Source organism: Camelus ferus, chromosome 6 (genome assembly GCF_009834535.1).
Source record: "Camelus ferus isolate YT-003-E chromosome 6, BCGSAC_Cfer_1.0, whole genome shotgun sequence".
Taxonomy (NCBI): Eukaryota; Metazoa; Chordata; class Mammalia; order Artiodactyla; family Camelidae; genus Camelus; species Camelus ferus.
Window position 1 is genome coordinate 36,656,936 of NC_045701.1, and position 25,630 is coordinate 36,682,565.

The window sequence follows — 25,630 nt, forward strand, 5'->3', positions numbered from 1 at the left end:
TACTCATCCCTTACAGATGCCTTTATCTTGATTTTGACATGATATCCTGTACTTGCTTTAAAAATAACAGGTAACACATGAATAGCAAAGGAGCCATCCAAAATGAATAAGCCTGAAACTGAAATGGGAATCACACGTGGCAAGTAGGTTCTGTGCAGAGTTCTGTTTAAGTTCTTCTCAACTAAACTGTAAAATGAAACCAAACAAAATTCTAGTGTCACCTCTGACAGTCGACACTAGACTGTCGACATTGTTGGGTGTTTTTTTTTTTTTTTTTTTTTTGGCTAGAAAATATGTATCAGTCCATTTTACTCCTTTCCATTACCTATTGTAGCTGGATTTTTAATGCAGATTTATAGAGGGGTTTCTTACAGCAATGATTCCAACTAGCTAGGTATTCACACAATAAAGAATAATAAAAAGTGTTCTTTCTGCTTTCGCCTCCCCAAATAAAAGTTATCAGGTTCATAAAGATTAAGTCTTACCTTTAGCTTCTCTCTTTTCTACCCTGCATGTCCTGATACAGTGAGCTGCTCCTGCGTGTGCCTGTCTGTACAGAGGACAGTCAAAAGTTCACCTGTGGCACACAAATTACTTTGTTAGGGCGCCATCTGCTGGCGTCAAACAACCAAAGACATTTTTCTTAAAGATTAAATGGTACCCGAGTATTAAAACTAAAGACTTCGTTATTTGATTCAAATTATAGAATTATCATACAGACTTCTCAAATAGCTTTCCAGCACATCATTCCTAAACACTCCAATATAGTAATATGAAATGTCACTCTATTCTAACGTGAGGAAAATGGAGGCACCAGACAGTGCCTTGACATACTGGTTCCTGATCTGTTTGGATTCAAGTTTCATTTTTTAGTTTCCATGGTTGCCCTGACTATATGAAATTGTGTTCAATTTTATCCTTAGAAAAGCAGTTCAATTGCTGTGTTTGTGATTACATATGTTTCAACAGATAAAGTCTTAATTTACCCATTCACTAAGCTCATTCTCTTTGCCACAGTATAAGTGTATATACAATTTATCGCCTCACCATAAAGCAAACTTAGCAGGATAGTCCTTATTCTTCATGTTCAATATCAATACCTAGCCCACCTTCTATAAGAGGTTAAAAAAAGAAAGGAACTACCCCCCCCACCCCCTTTTTAAATCTTTATTTTTACTGTGTGACCTTGAGCAAGTCACTTAACTTCACTTAACACGTTGCCTTTTCTTCCTAACCTGTAAATTTCAGATACTAACAATAACTACCTCATGAGGTCCCCTATCCAGTTATCTTGAGTGTTAAAGGAAATCATGCCTAAACATTCTTAGAACACTGCCTGTAACACAGGTAACACACAATAACTGTTAGCTGCTTTACAGTTGTTATCTAAGCAAATCAAAGAATATGGGTTAATACCAACTAGAAAACCACTGCTTTAAGTAACTCTGGGGATCCTTAACCTCCTTCCAATTGGGAGACATAAAATGGGATGTGTATTTATATTTTGGAGAATATGGAAAGAATAATCATTTTCCTTACTCCCCCCTCCTTCTATGAGCACTTAGCTGGTTTATAGCCACAACTCCCTTAAATCTTACAGAAAGTCTCCCGTAGCCTGACACCTACTTCTCAACCCTCGTTTCTCACTCTGCTCCGGCCACGGTAGCTTCTTCCGGTTGCCTGAGTAGCCAGCCTTTCACTCCCCACACCTTTGTGCCCGCTCTTGCCCCCTGCGCCTGGGACACGCTATCCTCCTGCATTGCCCTGCCCCCGTCACCTGATCTCTCAGCTCTCCTGTTAAGCTTTAAGACAAGGATCAGACAACCTTTCCTTGGGCTCCCATAACACTCACTACTCATCTACCCCACGCTTACGCCATCACATTTCGACAGGGTGGGGAGATGTAGGGTCCAGTTTATTCACCATTGTACTTCCAGCCTCAAGAGCGGACTACCCAGTCGAGACTAGATAAGCATTTATTACATAAGGGACTATTCAGGTGTGCAAGTTTATTTTGGGGGAGTTGAAAGAGAAAGCATAAGCTATCTCCTGCCTACAAGCTCTGTCTTCAGCAGCGACCATCTTCCTCTAGTAATTTTCATCAGGGCACTGCCAGGGTCACTCGCATTCCCTGATATCTTTTTGTTTACCTATTTGTAGCAAAAATCAAGTCCGTATAATAAAAATGGAGGTGACTGGGGGTTTTCTGGTAGGCATGGAGGAATTTGTTTCTAATTTCTTTGTTGACAAATCATAAATATTATTTTTTATCCTCTTAACAATGATAATTTTCATAAAGGGTATATGTGTAGAACTGTTTATTCAACAAACATGTGCTGAGTGCCTACTATTTACCAGGTACTCTTCTAGGCACTGGGCAGAGAAGACAGAAATTCTAAACATCACTGAGTTTAATTAGACCGTTTTGATTTGTTTTGTTTTGTTTGCTTAAGTTTTTTCGTATCTGCCAAGAGAACAGAAACCCAAATGACAGTGCAGAACCCTGGGGCTGACAACAGGGGGAGCTCTTACCACCCCTGCCTCCCGAGGGAAAGGGGAGGGGTGGTTTCACCGAAATTCCAGTTTCCTCCTTCTTCCTCCTGCTCTTTCCTTCCACTGGCTGAAGCCTAGTGAAGCCAGAGGGAGGGAAGTCCAGGGGGAGGCAGCGCACATAGTTTCGCTCTGGAGACAGAGCAGCGGCCACGAGCAGCAGAGTGGACCTGGAAGGACAGATGGAAAATGTCCAGCACCAGCACTCACCCTGGTTGGGAACTTTTTAATTATTATTATTATTTAGTCTCTGAATCTTGTCTACATGCAGAGTATTCTTTCAAATAATTGACAGTTTTTGTGCTGCACAGTTGGCCGCACCTGTGGGAAATTTGGGCCTTTTTTTTTTTTTTTAAATAAACCCAAGCCTTTTAAACAAATATTAATGTTCTGTATATTTGGAGACTTCTTTTTTGTTTGTTTCAAAAGGAGAGGTTTAAGGGATCTCATATGAATGAATAATCTTGTTCCAGACTGTGTCTCTGAAACTCATTAGAGTTTTAAAAGAAAATAAAGGGGAAAAATAAAAGAAACTTTTAAAAGGAAAAAAAAAGAGGGTTTGAAATTCTGTGACCATGGAGGAGCTAGATGCCAGTTATTAGCAGCCTCCCTGAGTTTCTCCTGGAGCCGCTGCAGAAGCAGGCATGACTTTGTGCAGGAGCCTGTGGCCAGGACAAAGTTACATGCAGATGGAACAAAGGTGACTGAGGTCCCGTGGCATCTTTGAAGAGACCAAGGTTTCTTTTCAATAGTGGAGGTTCAATCTGAGTGTGTCCGAAATCCAAAGACACAAAAAGCAATAACACTGTATTAACCTTTGTGTCATACCCTCCATTTTTTGGTCATTTGTCATGTCATTTTCTTTGAAAATCTTACTAGAATTTTGCTTGGCAAGGCTACTATACATAAGATTTGTGCTTCCATAGGAAGGGCTTTTTTCAGTCATTGATAACTCAGGTAGATACACTTACTTTGAGGTAAACTCCTTTTCAGAACGACTTATTGTTACTTCTTTCTGAAACCCCAGCTTCGCATCTCCCTGCCCCCAGTTTAAATATTAATTAATTAATCTAACGGCATGGTACTTCACACTAACCTTGTGTCCTATGTCATGAGCATATCTGCTTCTGTGACTTCCTTCTTCTAGGAGTTAGAAATCAAACAATATTGGGGACATTAAGAATAACTCCCAAATTGGTAATGTAAAAATTTCCCAGCATTGTTTTGTGCATTTGTCAATTTGGATGGTTATCATAGTCTTTGTAGTTAGGCCTTGACTCCTATACAAAACAAACGACCAAACAAGCAAACTAAGCATTTAAGTGGGTCCCCCAAAGAAATCAATATAGGAATTGAGGATGTGCACCACGCACCCACTATAACAAGCGATGCTCACGGGAATGTCAGAAGCCTGGGGTTCTAGTCTTGCTGAGTCTCAGTGAGTGACTTTCTCAGAACTTCAGCTTCATCTACACAGTGAAGGGCTGGGCCAGATGCCTTGGTTCCCGTCCAGAATCAGACTTCTGTGGAATAAGTATAATACGACATATCTCTCAGAGTTTTGACCTGCTGTCTGGTTTTTTTAAACTTCTGGATTAGAATCTATTTGAGGGCTGAGTCCTCACTAACTAGCACGGTGCCTGCAAGATGTGCAATAAATATGTGCAGGACATAACACTTCCCTGAGTTGTTTGAGCATAACTCGGTCCCTGGAACTATTTCCAAACATGTTGTAACTCTAGCTTTAGCGTGTTGCGATGTTCTGTTTTCAGCTGCTAACAATGTACAACGATGTAGGTCAACAGAGTGTTTTGAATGTTTTAGAAAACTTGGCCAGGGTTAGAACTCTCCATTTGATTAGATTTCTGGAAAGAGGATTCGAGTACATTTATCTCAATTGGGCAAAAGAACACGTTTGCATTTCATATTTTAGCTAGAATTTTACCTAGAAACCTGACACTCAGTTCATCCTTAACTAATGCCCTTTTTAAAGGTGACGCTGTGTACATGCTATGAATCCAATGCTGGTGTCCCCCAGAACCTCCCAAATCACCTGTTGAAGCCTTAATCACCAATGTGATGGTGTTTGGAAGTAGTTAGGTTTGAATGAAGTCCCAGCAGTGGAGCCCCCAGGATGGGACTGGTGTCCTCATAAGGAGATGAAGAGCTCACAGCTCTCTCTCTCCACCATGTGGGGATACAGCAAGAAGTCGACAAACAAGAATAGGATTCTCACCGGGAACCAAGCCTCCTGGCACCTTGATCTTGGACTTCCCAGTCTTCAGGACTGTGAGAGAGAAATTTTTGTTGATTAAATCACCCAGTCTATGGTATTTTGTTAGCTAAGACAGCAAGTAAATCATTTTTGTTCACAAACAAAACAGAATCTCACGGTAAAGAATTCAGGTGGGTAATAGATTCTTTCATAACTAAGGAGTAAGAATTCTGACAATATCATGATAAGAAGGGACCATATGGAATACTGACACCAATAGCAGAAATTACCAGCTCCAACAGACCGCAACGTTGATGGAGTGACTCAATGACAGAGAGATTTCTAGTCCAAAGCATTATGCCTCTGGGTTTACCTGACCATAAACCTCCACTGCTGGACTTAAACTTCTCCAGGTTGGGAATTAGGTCTCTTCACTGCTCTGCGATAAATCCTCAGAGAACACAGGCTCTCTGTAAATGCTGCCTTTCAAAAAAATACATAAAAGAACAAATACACTCTTTAGTATTATCTTGGTTATATCACATCACACCAGGCAGAATTCAACTCCTGTTTTGTTTATCTTCATGCTCTTTACAGAGAATACACTACTTTGTTGCACACAGTAGGTTTTCTTGAAACACTGAGAAAATTAATTCATATATCAAGGTGCACGCACGTGTGTGTGTGTGTGTGTTGGTTGCAAAGATGACAGGATGAGCCCAAAGCCCGAGCTGGAGGTTAATCAGCTCCAGGTAAATCAGCTCAAGAAAAGCATATTCTTATTTCAGTGCTATAGTGGGCTCATCAGAATGAAGTACAGCTAAGATATATGTGACCTACGGTTGTTTCCCTGCAGGAACCTCTTCACGAACTGGAGTAGCTACTTGCCCATTTATCTTGGCTTTTTGTATCTGTTTCTTTCCAATTCTCTTATCCTCTCTTAATGTCTTCTTTCTCTAGTGTTCTCTCCCTTGTCCATCTTTCTGTGCTAATTCTAGCTGTTTAAGTTACATGATAGGCTTCCGACAGATACAGACTGTGAGTTTATTGTTTCCCTGAGTTTAGGAATTCTTTTCTTTTAACCCCTTTATTGTGGCATGGTTTCTGTGCAATAAACTACACATATACCAGATGTACAATTTGATGAATTTTGATGGATATGTACATCCATGAACTCACCACCACAATCAAGATAGCTAACATTTCCATTACTCCCCAAGAGGTGCAATTTTTGAATTCCCAATTTATTCTTTCCCACCTCCTTTTGGAAATTCTTATCACTAGTTTATTCCAAATCTCCTAAAACATATCCCCAATTGTGATAGCAGGACACAATTTTTGCCTGATCCCAGAAACCTTTATCTTTCACTAAAAAATTTTACCTTTAATTCCAGACCGTGATTCACATTAACCCTTCGTGGTGAACGGCAATGCCTCCAGCCTGGGCTTTGGGCGGCTCCTGTCAACACAACTAGAACTAGGGAAGCTTCTACATTCCTTACTGAGTCACTCATTCTAGCAAAGCAAGGACTTAGTATCTGGAACTGGCAATCCTTAACTTTGAAGCACATTATCTTATCCTGCTCTTGTATACCACTGAACACTGAAGCATTTTCATTAACAAGTTAATCAAAACTGTGCCAGGTCAAATAGGCACTGTTCTTCCAGCTCCTCTAACATCGTTAATTACCACCTAGGGATTGCAGAATGTTAATGAGATAACATATTACTCATTCCAGATAAATCATAATGAATGTCTCTTTAAATTTGTACATTGTTATCAGCTTTCAAAAATGTTCAACTGTCTCTCAGATTCCCAAGTGAAGGGTCTTGCCTCATGGAGTGTTCAGAGACCAATAATCACAAACATTTTCAAACCAGATGTTTACCTCTCAAAGGCTCCTTATTCTAGTCAAGGTTCTTTGGGCTCAAGTAACAGAGAGATCCATTCAAGGTAGCTAAAAAGGAAAACAAAAAGTTGGTCATAGTGGGGTGTTAGTAAAGAAAAAAATAATAAAATTAGAGAAGAAATGTCAAGAATCCAGAATGGGGGTTGTTATACAGATGAGTCTCATGGGGGAATAAAATGGGTCTGAAGCTCCTCTCTCCTTGCTTTTGAATGCACACTCTCTCTCCTCTATAATATCTGTCTCCCTTTCTGTCCTGGCTGTTCTGCTTCCTTCTGAGCCTAAGCATCAAACCTCACATAAGGGGTGACAGTGCAAAGGTGCGGGGGATGTAGCTTAGAAACCAACAGAGCGGGGAGGGGAGGTAAATATGTAAGGACGAAGCATCCCAGCGGTGCTGTGGTTGTAGAAGGCACAGGACAGGGTGGAGGGAAGACCAGAAGGCAGGAATGTTCATCTCCATCTGGGGGAATGAAATTTTCATAGATTTCAAGGGAGAGAGGATATTTCGGCAAGTTTTCAAGATCAACAGATAAACATGATGGTCCCTCGTGTCTGGCAAAGATGAGCCCTCTTCCTTGTCTTCCTGTTTCCAGACTGTGAGCTTCTCTCCTTTTTGCCTCATTTCAGAGTCTCAGCAGTCAGATAGGTTTGTGCCCATACCTCACTCTCAGTCTGTCTCGATTTTTCTGCTTTTCTCTGAGCCTTTTAGATCTCCCCTCTCTCTGTGGCCATTCCACAAGTGGCTTGGTCCTGAATTCCAACTCCCAATGCTCTAGTCTTCAGTTGCTTGATGTCTCTAGTTTGGAATAACCACGAGGGAACACTGTATGGAGCATCTGTAAATTCAGAATTTAGGTCTAGCTCTGCTGGTATGTAGTTATGATATACTGAGGAAACCTCATGTGACCTCAGTTTTCATATCTGCAAGACAAGGTGCATGTGTTAGATAATTTAGAAGTATACACTCTCTCTCTCTCTAAGTCAAGAATTACCACACACCTAGAATAGGACCTGAAAATGTTCATTGGGAAACCATGTGATGAGGAAGAATTTTGGAAGAAAAAGACCTGAATTCCAAGCCTGGTTCTACCATACTTTATCTTTATATAACTTCTTTGATCTTCAGTTTTCTTTGTAAAATAAAGCTAAAAGCTATATTTTGGTTTCATATGTAAATACACAAGGTAGAGCACAAACCAGCTCCCAGCAGAGTATGTGGTGTGTAGCAGACAGATAACCAATGGCATCTATTGCTGTTACTACCCTAAATTAAATTCAGGAAAGAATATTTAAGTTAATTCTGATAAGTGTATTCACCAGACTACCAATAATATATTTTATCAGCTCTAAGAATGTCATTCAGGACTTAATTATTTTTTACAAAAAAAAAAATGAACTGCTATGACCATTTAACAATCATCGTCACTGTCCTGGTGGCAGGACTATACTGTCTTGCCTTGTTTGTCTGTACATGTCTATTGCCATGCTTAATTTATAACAAAATAGCTTCCTGAGTATTAAAAATTAGAAAAGATAACTTTTAAAAATAAGTCTTACTTCTCCTGCGTCCATTTGGATATTTGTTCTCAGGAGTTTTGATTTAGGGTTTCCAAATAGCCACGTAGTTCTGTAACAGTGTAATAGGTGATGCTATTTTCTGTAATTTTCTAAAATAAAGTGTTTGTTTTGTAATATTTATAATAGCTACCTGATTTGAAGTGAGACCAGAGAAAGAAAAATAAACTTGTGTGCAGTGTAATTTGTTTTGAATTTGTACGATTTATTGAATGCTGCAATTTGACTTACTGCACACACAAACATCATTAGGAAACAATGAAAAATCACACACACTTCTTTGTCACGGAAAATTAAGGTAGAACATGGGAAGCCAGGGAAATATGTTCCAGGTTTAATGACTTCTTCCATCACCACCTGACTCTTCTGGCAAGTTCTACAAGAGAGGTTTTTCACCCTCTGCATCAGGACACATTGTTTCATGGTCTTGGGAAAACATTCTACCACAAGTAATCTGTTGCCAATAATTATAGAAATGTGTAATTGATGTGCATTTTAAGGAAATTAGAGCAGATTTAAGTTTATCCCAACAATGTCATTCTTGTTCCCAATTTGCCTGCTTTTCTTGCACAGAAGGGAAATGGATAAAGTCTCTAAAGAAGAAGCAAACAGAATTTAATGAAAATGTGAGCTCATTAAAAATTATATGAAAATGCATATGCTTACAAAAGTTTGAAAGGACAATGAAATTTTGAAAAGACAATGGGATAATGCTTAATATAAATTTTTTCTTTATGTACATCTGTATTCTCTAGTTTTCCAATAAAACTGCATTGCTTGTAGTAGAGGCCATTAGTTTTTGCAGTATATCCATATGCTCACCTACAATCTCAGCTCCCATGTGGCTACGTAAGATCATGTAACTACCTCTCAGCAATCAAATTTAGGAGAAGTGATGGGTCACTTCCTGTCCTGGGCAGCAAAAATTGGGTGTGATTCCTATTGTGTGTTCTCTCCCACTCTTGCTGCTAGAAACCCAGGATCTCTGGAGTTCTGCTTGGAAAGGAGCCTCACCAGATTTGCATCAGACTGTAATACGAGCTTATTGAAATAAGCCCCTGAGATTTGGGGGTTTATTTGTTACCACAGCATAGTCTATGCTATCCTGACTCACACATTTGTGTAACTTTTAGTATTTTTCTATTTAATGTTCATGAATTCACCTGAGGCAAGTGTAATTATTTTTATATTATGTATGGAGGAGGCTGAGACTTGGAGACATTAGTAACTTTCCTAAACAGGGAATTGATGAGCTGAGATTTAAATCCAGCTTTCATTTGAACTGACTTTTTTAAAAACTTAAACTATTCCTTTATTATATCATATATATTGTGACTTGCTTGTGAATGGAGCCACTAATTTTGCATCAAAGCTCCTTGGAGGGGGAGGGTATAGCTCAAGTGGTAGAGTGCATGCTTAGCTTGCACGAGGCCCTGAGTTCAATCCCCAGCACGTCCTCTAAAAATAAATAAAAAAATCTAACTACCTCTCTCCTCTCCCCTAAAAAATTCCTTGGGATTTGAACAAAAGTGATTCCTTTTATCCCTTTTTATTTTTATGTTTTTCAGTGATTTCCTGCCATGACCATCCTCACTGCATAAGTTAAGTCTCTTAATCTTTGAGGTAAAACCCAAGCTCCCCAATTCAGAGTTGAACAAGGCACTACAATTTGTTGCAATACATAGCAGAGAGCAGTCCTTCTCTAAGAAATCTCCTTCCTCATTCCAGTTAAATCTAGTGGGTAACTGAGAACAAATATGTGACAGAAGCCTGTGTGTCCAGGCTACTTGATGGTTCTGGAGGGACTTGTCCTTTATTGGACAAAGTAATTCTTGTGATCTCCTCATGAAGAATGGGCACTGTGGACCTAACATCAAGAACATCTATAATTTGGGTTGGCTTTCTAGGAAAAGTGAGATGACAATAATCATTTCTCCCCATCTTTTCTCTTACAGTCAAGGCTATGTGTTCTCAAGAGTTTTGTACAGGGCTCCCTGCTACTGCTGTAACTTTGGGCAAGTCCGTTCAGCTGAATAACGTGAGTAAATATGCAGCCTATTAACTATCATCAAAGCTTAAATGAGTCAAAAGCGGATAGATTTTTTTAAAGGAAAAAAAAAAATGAAGGAAATTTAGCCCAGCTGTTCAGCTCACTACATTTAAATAACATCTCCTGTATTTTGAAATAAAATGCAGCTTAAGAATGACTATGCTTAGGAAACTGTTGTTTAAAACCCAGTTTATTGCCTCAAGATACAGAGAACAAGTGACTTGAAGTGGCAAAACCTGTTTATGTCTAAGAAAGAGCATGAAAACCATGATAATGTTCTCTGAGCAGCTTCCAAAACAAATGTTTGAATATTCTGGAGATTTAAAAACATAGGAAAATCAAATCTCATGTGAAAAGGAGTCAGAAGATGAAACAAAATTATAATGAAATATGCAGTAATTATTATCTTGTAAGTAACCCAAACCTCTTAAAAATGCATCTGTACCATGCTAGTTATCTGGCAATAGCTACTGAACCTCTCAAAAACATTTAAAAAATTCATTTCTCTAGCACATTTGTTTCTTAGAGATTAAACTAAGAAATATAGAAACAAGAGCTCAGCCTAAGTGTTCATGGATGCTTTGGTTTGAGTTTTTACAGAAGATGGTCTTCTTTATTCATATATATGCTCTATAGTTTGATGTCATGAGTTTTATTTTCTGTTTAACACCTTACTAGAATGTGAAAAGGAGAGATTATGCCAATATTGTCAAGAGTAACAACCCCTTTCTTATTTTTATTAACATTTATCCTGTGTCAAAATTACTAATGCAGCAACATGTGGAAAAATATTTAAGAAAGAGCCAGGAAAGGTTATCAAGCAGACATATCAGCCCATAATAAACTCATCTGATAAGGTATTCATCTTGGACATAGTCACCTTTTTGTCAAGGTAGTTCAAATTTATTCTGGTATATTTTTGCTGATATTTATTAAATATGTAAGTATAGCTATCCATTTTAACAGGAAAATCTTCAAGCCACAGTACAGATGGAGTCATGCAAATAACCACAATGACCACAAGGTGGCAAAGTATACAAATCTACATCATTCAGATGGGCTCTTCCTGGAGAGAACATGGCTTTTAGAATGGGGGAGGGGATGGGGGGAGGGCTTTTCTTATGATTGTCTGCTGGCTAGAGAATAGCAAAATTACACTAATTTCTAAAATTTGATAATTACTCCAAATTCCTGGTTCTTGAGCTGAGTGTCTGTATCATGTTACTATTCTAATTTATTATAAATTTTTTTCCTTTTTAGAGCAAAGTTACATTTCTTAAATCCTAAATGTGTATTTTAAAGGCAAAATTACTGGGTCACTCTCTTACAGCATTTTAAATCCATCTGATATATACACGAGTCAGTCGGAAAGTGGGCGTTATTGCTCCACAAATTCAGAACCATGATGTGATTATATGATTAGTGCTAGTTATCACAAAATTAGTTATTTATAGTTCAAAAAATTTTGGTTTAGAGAAGCTAGATTACAAGACTTCTTAATATCGTTGTTTCCAAAACTCTGTCTGAAGCCCCACAGTCCTTAGCCAGCAAATCTCAAACAGCCATCTAGATAAGCCACACACAGTTTATATTTAATATATTTAAAACTGATCTCATTATCTTCCTCCCCAGATGCCTACTCCTTTCATCTGATTTCTCTTCTGGGAATCCGATGGACTGTGACATCCAAGTCAGAAACCTGGCACTGCTTAGTATCTGTTCTCTGGTTTCCCTGAACCCTTCATGGTCTGAGTCCTGCCCACTTCTTTGGTTTCAGCCTCTGCCACTCTTCCGCGCACTTCTCCCAAACTTACCATGTTTCCTTTCCCTTCTGTGTCTTTGCTTGTTTTTGTTGGTTATCTAGCTAGTACTCTTACGGTTATATAAATCCATATAAGCTTTCTGGAAGCTTTTGGCATCATGTATTAAGTACTTCAGAAAATTCATATTCTTGTGTTTGTCAATTATACTTTTTTATTATTTAAAAAAATTTTTTGTTTTGTTTTGTTGGGGAAGTAACTAGGTTTATTTATTTTCTTACTTATTTTAATGGAGGTACTGGGGATTGAAACTAGGGCCTCATGCATGCTAAGCATGCACTCTACCACTGAGCAATACCCTCTCCCCTCAATTCCACTTTTCAAAAGTAAATCATCAAAAAGTTGGTCTGACATTTGCAATAAATATTACTTATAATAGCAAAAGAAAACTCAAGAAAACGCCAGAAAACTCAAAGTATATAGAAATGGTAAAATAAATTATAGTAAAACTCTTAAGAATGCTGTACAACTATGTAAATAGCATTTTCAAATAATGTTACAGCTTAGCAAAATGTTTGTTGTATAATATTAAATAAAGAACCAAGTTTGGGGGGTGCTGAGAGGACTCAGGAGCCAGACCACCTGGTTCCTATCCTGGTTCTGTCACTTGCTCACTACAAGCTATTTAGTCTCTCTGCTCCTTGGTTTCTCATGTATAAAATGGGCATGACAATAGCAGGGCTGTTAGGAGGATGACATGAGTCAATGCACGTAAAGAGCGGACGGCGGATGAAAGAAAGTAAGTGCTAAATAAAAGTGTGCTGATGTTACTGTTCAGGACTGGGGTTCTGTGATTCTGCTGGTGGCCATGAAACCACTGACATCCTATGCTGACAGCTGTTTTGATTCATAGCCCTTGGTTAACTCCCCATGCTGATGTGGTCTCAGGAAAATGATGAGGCCAATGATTACACCAAGTTAAAATTACTCACTTTTGGTCTAAACAGGGTACTCCCTAGAGAAATAGTTTATAATTCAATAGAGCGAATTTGTAACATTTCAATAAATGAACTGTTAAAGCACATTAATCTCCTCCGAGAAAGATCTTAAAAAGATTAGCCTCAAACCGAAGGTTCTAGGCAAAAGCAAGGTTTAATATTCCAGCTTTTGTTCTTGAAATAGAAACTGATACACTTTTCCCAAATGAATATTAATGGATATAATTAAAGACACATTATGATAGTCTATTGATTTACTCTGAAGGTGGCTGAGAATTCTTTAGATCAAAACCTAACTTAGACAAGTAGGTATGAAAGGCCTCATGTTTCTTGTGTTAATTATCTTCTTATATAAAATGTAATTAATTTTAGTTTGCTTAGCCAATTGGTTAAAAATTATTGATTTTCTAATATACCTGTGGTATTGCAGGTCAAGAGGTAAGACTTCAACATCTTCTTATCCCCTCTTAAGATCATCCAACTTGGACTTATTCCAGATTATGGAATAAGAGTAACCTATAGGAATATGTACTGAAATAAGCAAGTCTCCAAGTGAATTTAGGTAAGTATTAACTCTTCAACTATGGAATTTCTCATTCAACTTTTAAAAATTATGATTTGCATTTTATAAATTAAAACTTAATTTTTGATCAATCAAAAGGGCTCGACTCAAATTGATTTTCCCTGTGATGAAAGTATTTGCTAACAATATCAAAAATCATACATAATAATATAAAGAAGAATCTTAAGGGAAAAAAGAAGTTGCTTTCAAGTTTGCAGGGTACCACTCTCATTTCGCTGATAACTATAATGTATTTAATAGGTTGTTAGCTTTGCTAAAATTATTATATATACTAAAATATAATTAGACTTTCAAGTATTTTTTACTACTTCATTCTTACCTTAATCCTACCCAAATAGTGAAATTTTTCTAGACAAGCTTTTTTCCAACTCAATTCACTTGAGCTGAAGTGGGGTTGACGTGTGGTCTCTAAAGATGTGTCTACATCCTAACTCCTCAAATCTGTGAATGTGACTTTATTTGGGAAAATGGTCTTTGCAGACATAATCAAGTTAGAAGTCTAAAGATGAAACCGTTCTGGATTAGAATGGAACAAAATTCAATGAAACATATCCTTATAAGAGACACACTGGACACCTATTAGAAGACTAAATGTGACGCAATATTTGATACTCATTTTCTAAGAATAATTTTCCACAGTATCAGACTCTCCTTGCTTTAGTGATGGATTCATTACTAGGAACAGTTTTGGGTAAAGTCAAGTAAACTGGGAGCCAGTTTAACCTTTAATCGCACAACTGATTGGCCCATCTGACTTCAGCTGTTAGGGTAGTGGAACAATTCCTCCTTGATGAGTCACTTGAGTTTGGAAAAATAAAAGGGTCTATCAAAAGATTCCTGGTCCTGTATCTGCCCACAGTGCTCTCTCCTCTCCACCACACCATAGGACAGGGCTACCAGGAGACCACTGAACACAAAAGAGACCGAGAGAGATGGAGTTCCTCTGCCTGAGGAAAGCAACTGGAATTGAGATACGGACAAGTAGATTGAAAGGGTAATAAGCATGTTACAGAATTGAGTTTGGCCCAGTGAGAAATGCCCACGGCTGAACAGGCTAAAGGAATTTCAAAGGGAGCAGGCATGTGTAATATTTCATTTCATTCTATCTGCTGTGATGTAACCCCACACCATTATCCCTAAACAAGTGACGACAGCCAACACTTATTAGATGCTCACTGTATACCAGGCAGTTTACTTTCATTACTTCACTTCATGCTTTCAGCAGTTATGTCAAGCAGGAACTATTGTGGGCCCCCATCTTCAGGAAAGGTTTACAAAATGCAGGTGCCTCATGAAAGTGATAATCTGGAGAAAGTAAAGGCTGTGTTCCACATTTGGGTAAATGCAGACTTAGAGAAAACATAGGGAGATCACAAATATTTATTGCAAACAGGAAGAGATGTCACACTGAGAGAAATGTCAGACTACCCAAGAATTTCCAGGAAATCCCAGACCAAACATTGTGTTTCCTACCTTCCAGAGAACATTGAATTTTTATAGGCTAGAGTGGCTCAAGTAGACTGAAAGACTTGAACATACTGAGGCAACTGATATCTGAAGGCTATAAACCAACATTGATGGTCCAGTTCATAAAATATTATACATACATACATACATATATATACATAACTAATAATTTAATTTTCCATATTTTTGACTAATTCTTATTAGTATTTTGGCTAGAAAAAATTGAGACATTTATACATCCCAATTTTCCAATTCTGTAAATATTTTTCTTTTTAGAATACTAAAATTTGCATCAATGAGAGTGAATAGAAAAGAAGTCTTAAATAAACTTAGACTGGATTTCTCTGACTAAATGTTGTTGCGAAACTTTATCACAAGGAACACAATCTCCACACCATAGACAGTTCTGTTCTCTAAGAACACATTCAGTGTTTGTTGCAATACATTATCTGATATTAAGATCTAATTCTAGATACATAAGGGAACCTCCAGAGAAGTTGATTGATAGCATTTTGAACCAGGCATGGATGTTTATGTAGCACACTTGTGAAAAAAATATTAGTAGGCTGTTAGTTGAGGTGATTAGATCAAGGAGTAAGAGCTGTCTGTCACTCACCTAGTTGAGTAACAAGGAAAACAGTGAACACGGGCTGGGATGCACTTGCCTCCACTTCCCTCCCTTTTGTCTTCATTCTCTTTTGTCTTGCAAGGGTACAGACTACAGTGCTATGTCTCCAAAGGGATCTCCAACCCCCTGAGAAATACCAGGCTTGGACCTTGCCTGGCTTCAGTGGTCTTACCTGCTACTGTAGCTTTGGGGCTCTTCATTAAGGGACTTACCACATTAGGGACTTATTTACCCTCCAAGCCTAAAATTTGAAGGAAAAGAAATAAGTGTAATTACCAGCTTTTAGACAGTCAAATTCAGCTCTCAGGACCTTTCTCTAGGCCTTTGTCTCTTAATAACAAACACAGCTTTATTGTAAATGCCAGACATACTTCTTAGAAATGTTAACAATCACTGAAGAAAGAAAATCATGTCAGCGACTCTGTGCTTGAATTAATTTTTGTCATTGTTTCTTTTGTTTTAATTGATTTCACTTTTTATGGCACTACATTAGTGCTTTGGTTGGGATTTTAATTTTATGGATAAGCGAAAGCTATTGACTGTTTTAATTTAAAAACTTGTTTTTTCAGCAGGAGCTGATTCTTGTAAAAATCCCCTACCCTCCATATGCCCTTCCACTTAAAATTAGAGTTTAAAAATCTGAGGGGAAAGGGAGGACTGTGTAAATAAATTCAGCTCAAACATACATATTTTTAATGGATCAATGGGACATTAAAATTGTTTTCACTCCCCAAATTTTTCCTCAGCCCTTCCGAGAAGTGGCAATATCACCTCTTTGTCAACGAATATTTACTCCTTTCTAAACGCAGAGTAAAATAAGTTAAGCTTTTAGCTACAGCAATTACACTTAATGTTCTCCCATAAATGTACAATATTGTGTGCAATGAAACACAATAAACAAAAAAAGAAAACAGAAAAAGAGGACAGCAAAAAAATAAAAATAGAACTACTATATGATCTAGCAATTCCACTCCTGGGTATATATACAGGAAAAAAAGGAAAACACTAGTTTGAAAGGATACATGCACCCCAATGTTCACAGCAGCACTATTTACAATAGCCAAGATATGAAAGCAACCTAAGTGTCCATCAACATATGAGTGGAGATACATATATATATATTTTTTGCATACATATATACATGTAATAGCAGCTCTATTAAAAATTAACCCAAACTAGAAATAATGTAAATGTCCTGTAACAGGTGAATGGATAAACAAACTGGATAGATCCGTGTAATGGAATACTACTCAGCAATAAAAAAGTATGAACTATTGATTCACACAACACAGATGGATCTCAAAGGTACTAGGTTGAAGGAAAGGAACCAGCCTCAAAAGGTTACATACACTGTCTGAGATTCCACTTCTATGTAATTCTGAAAAGGGAAAATCAGTAGAGATGGAGAACAGAATAGTGTTTGTCAGGGGAAATGTGGAAGACAGCATGACTACAAAGGAATGTCATGAAGAAGTTTTATGGGGTGATTTAGAACTGTTCTATATTCTGAGTGTGGTGGTAATTACATTAATCTATCTGTGTTAAAACTTACAGAAATGTAGACCAAAAAAAAAAAAAAAGTCAATTTTACAGTATGTAAATTTTAAAATAATAATAAATGAGTCTGAACATCTTACTTCATTTGTTTGCAATTCAATGTGCAACACTGGAAACAAACTGTAGCCATGCATCAATTTCCCTAGCTCAGAGATTTGAAAAATTATTTTGTGTTGCTGTACTCATAGGATTAATGAGATAATGTTTGTGAAATGTTTTGAGCTCCTTAAAAGGAAGTTGCTAAGCAAATACAAAGTGTTGTTATCTTTACCCAGGCATTACTTTTTTCTTTTGCTTATATGATGAAGCTTATGATCATCTTCATTTTTCACATTATTTTTAATGAATTGTAACAATAAAATGTGGTAGCCAAGATCTAAAATGAAACACATGTTAATGAGGCTAAAAACTTTGTAATTAGAATTTGAAACATCAGTCTATCTAAAGATAACTGGCTCTAATGATTATTTCTCTATGTACACAAGCTACAGTTCTATGATGTCCAAGTGGGGCTTATTCTGCAGTTTTGCCTGCAGAGCATACTTCAAGTCACTAATTCCTCTGAGATGTTCTTAGTTTATCTGGGTGTCTGAATAGAGGAAATCAAGTATTAGGAAAAAATTCATAGCTGATGGTAAGAGAGTTCTATCTTCAAAATGAAGTAATGAGTAGTCAGTTTAATTTTAGATTCTGGTTATATTACTTATTTTGGTTAAAGTCTTTTAATCTCATTATGAACATAAGCACGACTTAAAAATATTTAAATTCTTGGACCCCGAACTAAATTTTTATTATCCATTTCTTAAGTACAAAATAAAGAATTCCACAGTTCCCCTTGACAAGATCACCAAGCTTCCTACATATTTTGGGACAAAGTGTGAATTCTTCTTCCTTGTTTTTGACATCGATCCTAACCGAGCTCTAGTTAACCTGGATGGTGTTATTTTCTGGGTCTACCTCCATAATAACTCTCTACTTCATCAAGAGCTTTTCCCCTCTTCAAGTTTATTCCTACTTCTTTGTCTTTACTCAAGGGATTCCTTCTGCTCCTCTGCCTCCATCTAGAGGCAAGAAAGCCCTTGCAAAGAATCCAGCTTGTTGGAGATTTTTGCATGAGACCTCTATGTATGTCACACTAAGGTATTTGCCCCTAATAATCCATGACTCTATGGAAGATAGTGAAATCCAGTAGTCAACTAACATTGACAGTTACATATTTTCAAGCATGGAGACAAAACTACAAGAGAAAAGAAAAACAATCTATTTGAAAATTAAGAACACTAAGTGTCCAAAGCTCAAGTAAACCACCTCAGTTCTCAGACCAAGCCAGGCTAAATATTTCAAATGGAAAAGGTCCAAGAGTTTTATGTATATTCAGAAAAAACAAGCATAAAACACAAAGATCCTTTCACTTCCCAGAAAAAAAAAATCTTAATTCAAAATCTTACCACTTCACTCAAGATACTAAAAGAAGTTTTGAGGCAAATGTTCCCATATTTCAGCAGAAAAGAGCAAGTAGCCCAGATTCACTTAAAGAAACCATCATTGTCAAAAGTTCCTAGACAACATCTATAACACAAAAGAGGTCCAAGGAAGTACATGACTTTTCCTTTCTCAAAACAGAATTTGCTCCAGGTTATTAGAATACATATGTATCACTGACTCCTTGTTGGCATTCAACTTAAACCAGGCTTTCATGAAATCTATGACTTAGAAGGTAAGTTAGAAGTCATTTTGTCCAGCTTCTTGTCTTGAAATAAGAAATGAACTTCAAAAAGGTGAAAACTGTTTCTGTCTAAGTCCTGACATTCATATATGTAGTTCAGAAATCTGAGGAATACATGGAATTCTTATTGAACAGTACTTTATTAGTTTTTTGGACCCCACAGCTTTTGTTACACTAAGGAATTTGAAATCTTCTTGTAGACAGTTGGCAGCAGAGTCTGAGGATTTCAGAACACCTGAGTACAATGAGGAAAGCAATTTGGGGGAAGATAAGTCTAGCAGTCGTGTACAGAGTAGACATCGGGGAGAAGAGCTGGAAGGAAAAGATTTCACTTAGAAAGCGTCTAGAGTGCAGCTGATTTGAAAGTTAAATTGATAACAGTGATTTTAGACTTGTTGAATTTAAGTCATGGTGGGACCTCTAGATAGATATAGGTTTTGGAGATTATCTATAGATTTGTGGAGAGGTGAAACTAGATTGCTGAGAGTTTGGGATGGTCAGTATGGACTTGGGAATGCTAGCTAAATTAACAATTGAATTCATGGAAATAAATCATATCAGAAGGAGAAAAAATTTAAAGAGAAAATAAGAAAAAAACTTGGTAAATGCACACAGAGTTAGGAGAGAGGAAGAAGGTAACATCTGTTGAGCTACAACATATACTAGCAATTTGGCTAAGAAATTTACTTATCTTAGGGGTCCCAACTTTACTCTAAAATACACATCATTACCAATCCACTCCTGAGGAGACTCAGAGGCTTTAGAGTAGCTTGTCTAAGTTCACTCAGCAAGGCACTCAACAAGTTGAGATTTGGAACCATGCCTCTTAAGCTTCAGGGTTCATGCCCTTTCCAGTAGCACATCGATACAAATGGGGGCAGGACATCAGAGGGAAGTCACAGGGAATATGGGCAGTAACCACATCTGTCTGTTCACCTGCTATATTCCCAGCACATAGAAAGTGGCCAAAAATAGTTGTTGAATGACTAACGAATACTAAATATCACCTATTGATGGCTTGATTGATGTCTCAGGCCAATTATGCACTAAAGAGTTTTACATACATTATTCTGTGTAATCTTTCACAACACCCCTGAAGACATGAGAGATTATAGTGATTTCATGGCCACCCAGAATTCAGGACAAAGTTAGTCTGTCTCTACATTTAGGTTTCTAACCTCTATGCTATTTGAGAAAATCCATCAATTTCTAGTTAGAGGCTACTGATGACTTATGTGAGAAGAGATTCAATGATGATAAAAATGAAGATTTTATTCCATAGAATATAAACACAGAAGCCAAAGGAAAAGAAGTGAGGAATCTTCCAGAGAAAGAAAAGACAGAAATTAGATGTTTGCTAAAAGGAAAAGCAAGGTCCAATTTGATTTGTTTAGGTTTTGTTAAAGGTGGGAAGGTTAACTTGTTTTAAGTCAAAAGATAATTTGTTGGTGGATGCCAAACAGCAGAGATAGTTGGGGGCTGAGGTCTATAGAAGAGTCACATAAAAGATTTACTCTACCTTTTAGTAGATTAAAAAATAAATTATTTCTCTGAACCTGCAAAAAAAGTTTAGAGCTGGGAGAAAAAGAAACAAGTCAAATTAAAGGGACAAAGGAGCAAAGAAGCTCAAGGTGCTGAGGAAAACATGCAAAATATCTACCAGGAGTGCCAACTTTCTGCTGTGGAAAGACAATTTGGAACATTCCCCTCAAGCAGCATGCTGCTGTTTGTGGAGGTTGGTGTTAAGGGTTTGAAGATTCATGCGGGCCACACCCACACCCACTCATACCTTGTTGTGGAAATGGGATGTTTCTACCCACTTGAGTACAAGAAGTCATGTCGTTTGGACACTCAGAGCCCAAATGAAGGAGAAATCGATTAAGTAAAATTTTTAAATGAGACATTTCAACTGCACATATAATTAAAATTTAACTACCTGATAGTTTAGTAGTTCATCATGAAAAATATGAATAAATGAGAAAACTCTGGATTATCTGAATATTTTCTCCTATTGTATCTCCCTATTTATTTATAATAGATTATGTAAGTTTTCAAGGTGTTTGTTTAAAGCCCTGTGGATGTTCCTGCAGTGAGGCTAATATTATTAATTCCGAGGACTTCCATACTAGTGGAGTGAGCAGCTCAGCAAATCTTTTTCCAAAGAGCAATGATGTAACTAGCAGATTTTTCCAAAACACCCATTTTAGGACTGTGGAAATTGGCCAAGAGCATACAGTAAATTGATAAGCATTTATTTGGGAAAAACTAACCGTTAGTAAGAACAAGGCCTTTTAGCCTGCTCCCACCCTCTCCTATTCCCTCAGCTCTGCGGCAAGGTATTTATTACTAGGGTGGGGAAGGCTGGGAAAAATCAGGAGTCCTACCGATAGCAGAGGCTGACTTGATTTGGAGCAGAGTATAGAGAAACCTATTTCCCAGGGTTACTGTCAAAAACAATAGCAATCTCATCATGAATAAACATGGAAGGCCAACATTACACCTATCCTGAGGTTACAAGTCTGATTGAAGTAATGAACAGACTGGTAGAATAGTCAGAAATTTAATAGGAAGATACATGGGAGGTGTTCACATACCTCTGGTGGCTGAAAGGCTACATGTATGTTCAAAGTTGCAAATGTGTTCAGAAGAGTCTAAGCCTTAGACATCCACTCTTCACCTGGCTGAGTGTAAGACCCTGAACATAGACAGAGTAAAAGTACCTTGGGGACAGAAACTTATTAACTGCTTGAACCTAACCCACACTCAGATTCATCAGCAAAGGACAGATGCCTTGTTGGCTCAAGCTGCTTAAACACAGTCTCTGAACTATCATTGCCCACTAACCTATGCTGTCTTAGATGTGGCCTCTAGGAAGCCAGCCTTAAAAATAAAAATTAAAAAAACAAACCAAAACTGAATAGAGACATAAGCAGCTGCATACTTCAGGGGAGACAATTTCTAGAGTATTAATCCTAGAACATTACTGAACAAGCAAGTAGCAACACTAACTATGGTGGATAAAAGATGGGTCACAATATAGAGTTGCTACAACGTATCAGTTAAAATACCTACTTTTGACATGAAAAGAAACAGGAAAGTGTGATGCATACACAGGATAAAAAAGCATTCAATAGGAACTGTCTCTGGTGGGCTAAAGGGTGGGAGGGAGGGCCCAGAAGTTGGACTTAACAAAGGCTTCAAAGTAGCTATTACAATTATGCTAAAAAAAACTCAGGGAAACCACATTTAGAAAATTGAAGGAAAGTATTATAATGAATCATCTCAAAGAAAATATTTTTTAGAAAGACAATTGTAATAAAAAATAACCAAAGAGAAAATTTACAGTTAAAAAAAAGAAAAGTAAAATAAAGCATTCACTGGAGAGGCTCAACAGATCTGATCTGGTAGAAGAAAGAGCCAGTAAACTTGAAGAGGTTAATACAGATTATCTAAACTGAAGAACAGAAAGATAATGAAGAATAATAATCAGAGCCTCAGAGACCTGTGGGGACTCACTAAGCATACTAACACGTACACAAGGTCAGTCCCAGACAGAGAGAAAAGGGTAGAAAAGTATTTGAAGAAACAATGGCCTGAATTTCCCCAACTGTAAGAAAAAATTTACCTACACATCTAAGAAGCCTAAATTCAAATAGGATAAAAACAAAGAAATCCACACCTAGATGTATCATGGTTAAACTGCTGAAAGACAAAGAGAAAATACTGAAAGCAGCAAGAGAAAAATAATTCATCACATATGAGGGAACCACAATAAGATGAAAGGTGACTTCTCATCTAAAACAACAGAGGCTAAAAAGCAGTGGGATGAAAGAAAATTTAAAAAAAAACCCTGAAAACCAAGAATTCTATATCCAGCAAAACATTTCTTCAAAAATAAAGATGAAATAAAGACATTGCAAAATATGCAAAGACTTAAGAGAACTTGTTGCTAGCAGACATGCCTTAAAGAAATACTCAAGAAAGTCATTCAGGCAGGAAGGAAATGACATCAGATGGTACCCTGAATTCACATGAGGAAATAAACAGCAATGGAAAAGGTAGGTAAATATAAAAGCCAGTGTATTTTTTTCTCCTTTCTTTTCCAATTGATTTAAATAATTGCATAAAACAATAATAAAAAATAGAATATTGGATTACAACATATAAATCTATAATATATGACAACATCACAAATGAGGGTGGAGGAAACGGAGCTATATTGGAGCAGTTTGTATAATTCACCAGAACTGTCAGCATGGATGTGGAGTAGATTGTGATAAGAGACATGTTATAATCTCTAGAGCAATCACTAAGAAAATAGTTTAAAAATAGTAAAAATCCAATGAAAGCATTAAAATGGTACACTACTAATATCTAATGAAAAAGAAAGTAGTTAAAGAGGTGCAAAGGAACAAAAAAGACACAAGATATATGTCAAATGCATGACAAAAGGATAACTGGGAGTTAACGAGGCAGGGGGGTCGGGTGGAGAGAACAGCTTTTCAGACAACGTGAAGAGCCCGAGATGGAGGAGCTTGCCCCCTTTCGGCAACTAAAAGCAGTAGGCCCTTCTCCATGGGCCGTGTCTTCAGATGAACCAGTGGTTGGTTCCTTAAAATAGATCTCAACAGACAGTATGTAAAAGGTAATCACTTCATAGAGGTAGTCAAATAGCACTGATTGGATAATAGATGCAAAGAGGAGACGGATGGCTTTCTGATTCTCATTGCTGTAATTATTTTACACATTCAGTACAATGGCTGACCATGTATTAATTACTTTACACATTCAATACAATGGCTGACCATGTGTTTCTCAAAAATGTCTCCATCAGAGTGAGTATTCACTAAACTCAAAGATCGTCTTTCCCTTAGGGATAACGGACATATCAAAGTATTTCTCAGCACTGCGTTCTTGCTCAGACCAAAAGCAAGAACAGTGGGAGTTTGCTCACATGGTTCAGGATACACAGAGATCAGCAATTTTGATGGCCTCTTGAGTGGACTGATAACATCATTGTTTAAATAATACTGCCTCTGCAACAATGACAGAGAACACGTCCTCCCTAGAACATGCTTCTGTCATTTCTCTTATTTTTGTTAAAATCAGAAGATGCTTCTATATCAAAATGTTAGTTTGCCTCCTGTACTAAACATACAGCACTGACCTGTCCATGCCATTTAGCACTATGATATAACATGGACATGAAGCCTGGGCAATTGTACTGAAATGATATTTGAAATAAAACGTAGGCGCTGGTTCAGTGAAATTGGATTCTTGGCAGCATCAACTAATACCCTGAATGGAAGGAAGTGGCATGACTTCTAATGGCCCACTTTTTTCTGAACATTGGCAGTTACTTCCTCTTTCCTGTGCTTAACGACACTGCTGAACATGTGGTGTCAACAGCATTGCCACACAGGTATCTTTTTGACACGGCTTCTCCGAATGTAGCAGAAAGAGTCATGTTTGTTACAAACTGCTGGCCTATTTGGTAAGGCTGCCCCCCATCATTTCTCCACAGGATTTCCTCCCATTATCTACTTCATTCCTGAACCTACTTCTTCTTACTTGACCTCCATAATATTACTCCATTTTATTCCATCTTTCAACATTTCTTTTCAATTTTCCTTTTACTCAGATGGAACCATTCATATTGGTACTTCTCGGGTTTGTGTTCTAAGATCACTCTTTCTCATTCTGCCTCCAAGGATCTGAGTCATATTCTAATTAACCTGTGGTGCACTCTGGACTTTCAAATCTGTACCTTCAACTCCAGAATCCTTCCCTAAATGCCAGACACATATCTAAATACCTTGAGGACATCTCAGACTTGATGTCTAATAGGAACTTGATATATTCAACATGTTCAAATGTGAACTTACCCTTTTCCAAGGCTATTAACTTTTTTTTTAATAGTTCCAACAATCTCCCAAGCCAAAATCTAGGATTCATTCCAGATTCTTTAAATTTCACATTCAACCAGTAACTAAATCCCACTGATTCCACTTATTAACATCTTGTAAATACAACTCTACACCTAGTTTTCTATTTACTGCTGCCTTGGTTCATGCCCTCATCATCCCTGGTGTGTTATTACAACAGTTTAGCTGGTCTGGCTCACCTCTGTCCTGGCTTCCATCCAGACTCTGTCCTGTCCAGAGTGAACTTGTTGATGCTGCTTATTCTTCTGCTTAAAAAGTCTGAATGGTCTCCCGAGACTTACACAGGATAAATTCCGAATCCCTTAGAACAATACAAAATAGTAAGTAACCATTGGAAAGATTAAATACTCTCCTCCCAAACCTCCAAGTGTAAATATCATCCATTGTCTTAACATACTTATTTAATACATTCAAGTGGCTTAAAACAGACCAAATTCTTCCAGACATTTCATTTTTTCCTGTTACATACTAATATATGCTGATACACTGTCATCCTGCTGCAAAGAAAAACAGCCCACAGTTATCCACTCCATACACCCGAAGTGTGAGTCCAATACTAGACTCAGGCTATAGAACTTTATTTAAGTTGGCTTTTTCTTTAGGAATTATTTTCCAGTATTTATGTGTTTTTGTAGGTCACCTCAGAACCTTCTTGCTCAGACAATA

The 25,630-nt window shown here is 37.4% G+C and overlaps 1 long non-coding RNA gene across 1 annotated transcript; it reads right to left on the reverse strand.

The window, feature by feature from the left end:
* Positions 1–210: 210 nt before the first annotated feature.
* Positions 211–25,489, reverse strand: LOC116664212. The gene is made up of 9 exons (XR_004320610.1): positions 25,144–25,489; positions 14,818–15,977; positions 13,475–13,574; positions 7,336–7,596; positions 6,655–6,723; positions 5,139–5,244; positions 4,787–4,837; positions 3,924–4,073; positions 211–577 (listed from the first exon to the last, which is right to left on the reverse strand). It is a non-coding gene; the product is annotated as an uncharacterized LOC116664212 (long non-coding RNA).
* Between the last annotated feature and the right edge of the window lie 141 nt (positions 25,490–25,630).